The sequence below is a fragment of the Procambarus clarkii genome, chromosome 46 (genome assembly GCF_040958095.1).
Source record: "Procambarus clarkii isolate CNS0578487 chromosome 46, FALCON_Pclarkii_2.0, whole genome shotgun sequence".
NCBI classification, from domain to species: domain Eukaryota; kingdom Metazoa; phylum Arthropoda; class Malacostraca; order Decapoda; family Cambaridae; genus Procambarus; species Procambarus clarkii.
In genome coordinates, this window is record NC_091195.1 from 2,546,401 (window position 1) to 2,550,307 (window position 3,907).

Sequence of the window (3,907 nt, forward strand, 5' to 3'; positions counted from 1 at the left end):
CACACTGTGGGAGCGCCCAGCGTGGGAGCCCTGGTCATGGTGGGAGACACGCACACTGTGGGAGCCCCCAGCGTGGGAGCCCTGGTCATGGTGGGAGACATACACACTGTGGGAGCGCCCAGCGTGGGAGCCCTGGTCATGGTGGGAGACACGCACACTGTGAGAGCGCCCAGCGTGGGAGCCCTGGTCATGGTGGGAGACATACACACTGTGGGAGCCCTGGTCATGGTGGGAGACATACACACTGTGGGAGCCCTGGTCATGGTGGGAGACATACACACTGTGGGAGCCCTGGTCATAGTGGGAGACATACACACTGTGGGAGCGCCCAGCGTGGGAGCCCTGGTCATGGTGGGAGACATACACACTGTGGGAGCGGCCAGCGTGGGAGCCCTGGTCATGGTGGGAGACATACACACTGTGGGAGCGCCCAGCGTGGGAGCCCTGGTCATGGTGGGAGACATACACACTGTGGGAGCGCCCAGCGTGGGCGCCCTGGTCATAGTGGGAGACATACACACTGTGGGAGCGCCCAGCGTGGGTGCCCTGATCATGGTGGGAGACATACACACTGTGGGAGCGCCCAGGGTGGGAGCCCTGGTCATAGTGGGAGACACGCACACTTGAGATTCTTGAGATGATTTAGTGTCCCCGCGGCCCGGTCCTCGACCAAGCCTCCACCCGCAGGAAGCAGCCCGTGACAGCTGACTAACACCCAGGTACCTATTTTACTGCTAGGTAACAGGGGCATAGGGTGAAAGAAACTTTGCCGATTGTTTCTCGCCAGCACCTGGGATCGAACCCAGGACCACAGGATCACAAGTCCAGTGTCGGACTTGTGACACAGTCCGCTCGGCCGACCGGCTCCAGGACACTGTGGGAGTCCTGGTCATAGTGGGAGACACGCACACTGTGGGAGCCCTGGTCATAGTGGGAGACATACACACGGTGGGAGCGCCCAGCGTGGGAGCCCTGGTCATAGTGGGAGACATGCACACTGTGGGAGCGCCCAGCGTGGGAGCCCAGGTCATGGTGGGAGACACGCACACTGTGGGAGCGCCCAGCGTGGGAGCCCTGGTCATGGTGGGAGACATACACACTGTGGGAGCCCTGGTCATGGTGGGAGACATACACACTGTGGGAGCGCCCAGCGTGGGAGCCCTGGTCATGGTGGGAGACATACACACTGTGGGAGCGCCCAGCGTGGGGGCCCTGGTCATGGTGGGAGACATGCACACTGTGGGAGCGCCCAGCGTGGGAGCCCTGGTCATGGTGGGAGACATACACACTGTGGGAGTCCTGGTCATGGTGGAAGACATACACACTGTGGGAGCGCCCAGCGTGGGAGCCCTGGTCATTGGGGGGAGACATACACACTGTGGGAGCGCCCAGCGTGGGAGCCCTGGTCATGGGGGGAGACATACACACTGTGGGAGCGCCCAGCGAGGGAGCCCTGGTCATGTTGGGAGACATACACACTGTGGGAGCCCTGGTCATGGTGGGAGACATACACACTGTGGGAGCGCCCTGCGTGGGAGCCCTGGTTATGGTGGGAGACATACACACTGTGGGAGCGCCCAGCGTGGGAGCCCTGGTCATGTTGGGAGACATAAACACTGTGGGAGCCCTGGTCATGGTGGGAGACATACACACTGTGGGAGCGCCCAGCGTGGGAGCCCTGGTCATGGTGGGAGACATACACACTGTGGGAGCGCCCAGCGTGGGAGCCCTGGTCATGGTGGGAGACATACACACTGTGGGAGCCCCCAGCGTGGGAGCCCTGGTCATGGTGGGAGACATAAACACTGTGGGAGCCCTGGTCATGGTGGGAGACATACACACTGTGGGAGCGCCCAGCGTGGGAGCCCTGGTCATGGCGGGACATATACACACTGTGGGAGCGCCCAGCGTGGGAGCCCTGGTCATGGTGGGAGACATACACACTGTGGGAGCCCTGGTCATGGTGGGAGACATACACACTGTGGGAGCCCTGGTCATGGTGGGAGACATACACACTGTGGGAGCCCTGGTCATGGTGGGAGACATACACACTGTGGGAGCCCTGGTCATGGTGGGAGACATACACACTGTGGGAGCCCTGGTCATGGTGGGAGACATACACACTGTGGGAGCGCCCAGCGTGGGAGCCCTGGTCATGGTGGGAGACATACACACTGTGGGAGCGCCCAGCGTGGGAGCCCTGGTCATGGTGAGAGACATACACACTGTGGGAGCGCCCAGCGTGGGAGCCCTGGTCATGGTGGGAGACATACACACTGTGGGAGCGCCCAGGGTGGGAGCCCTGGTCATAGTGGGAGACACGCACACTGTGGGAGTCCTGGTCATAGTGGGAGACACGCACACTGTGGGAGCCCTGGTCATAGTGGGAGACATACACACGGTGGGAGCACCCAGCGTGGGAGCCCTGGTCATAGTGGGAGACATGCACACTGTGGGAGCGCCCAGCGTGGGAGCCTTGGTCATAGTGGGAGACATGCACACTGTGGGAGCGCCCAGCGTGGGAGCCCTGGTCATAGTGGGAGACATGCACACTGTGGGAGCGCCCAGCGTGGGAGCCCTGGTCATGGTGGGAGATACGCACACTGTGGGAGCGCCCAGCGTGGGAGCCCTGGTCATGGTGGGAGACATTCACACTGTGGGAGCCCTGGTCATGGTGGGAGACATACACACTGTGGGAGCGCCCAGCGTGGGAGCCCTGGTTATGGTGGGAGACATACACACTGTGGGAGCGCCCAGCGTGGGGGCCCTGGTCATGGTGGGAGACATGCACACTGTGGGAGCGCCCAGCGTGGGAGCCCTGGTCATGGTGGGAGACATACACACTGTGGGAGTCCTGGTCATGGTGGGAGACATACACACTGTGGGAGCGCCCAGCGTGGGAGCCCTGGTCATGGGGGGAGACATACACACTGTGGGAGCGCCCAGCGTGGGAGCCCTGGTCATGGGGGGAGACATACACACTGTGGGAGCCCTGGTCATGGTGGGAGACATACACACTGTGGGAGCCCTGGTCATGGTGGGAGACATACACACTGTGGGAGCCCTGGTCATGGTGGGAGACATACACACTGTGGGAGCGCCCAGCGTGGGAGCCCTGGTCATGGTGGGAGACATAATCACTGTGGGAGCCCTGGTCATGGTGGGAGACATACACACTGTGGGAGCGCCCAGCGTGGGAGCCCTGGTCATGGCGGGACACATACACACTGTGGGAGCGCCCAGCGTGGGAGCCCTGGTCATGGTGGGAGACATACACACTGTGGGAGCCCTGGTCATGGGGGGAGACATACACACTGTGGGAGCGCCCAGCGTGGGAGCGCTGGTCATGGTGGGAGACCTACACACTGTGGGAGCGCCCAGCGTGGGAGCCCTGGTCATGGTGGGAGACATACACACTGTGGGAGCCCTGGTCATGGTGGGAGACATACACACTGTGGGAGCGCCCAGCGTGGGAGCCCTGGTCATGGTGGGAGACATACACACTGTGGGAGCGCCCAGCGTGGGAGACCTGGTCATGGGGGGAGACATACACACTGTGGGAGCGCCCAGCATGGGAACCCTGGTCATGGTGGTTCACACTGTGGGAGCGCCCAGCGTGGGAGCCCTGGTCATGGTGGGTGACATACACACTGTGGGAGCGCCCAGCGTGGGAGCCCTAGTCATGGTGGGAGACATACACACTGTGGGAGCGCCCAGCGTGGGAGCCCTGGTCATGGTGGGAGACAGATAAGATAAACACCAACACGACTGATAAGACACATACCTACACACGTCCTCACCATAAGGAACGTGTAAGCTACTGACGTTTACTGATATCATTTAAAACTTTGTATATTTTTAACTTTAAATATTTCCCATATAATATAATACATAATAACGTCATAAC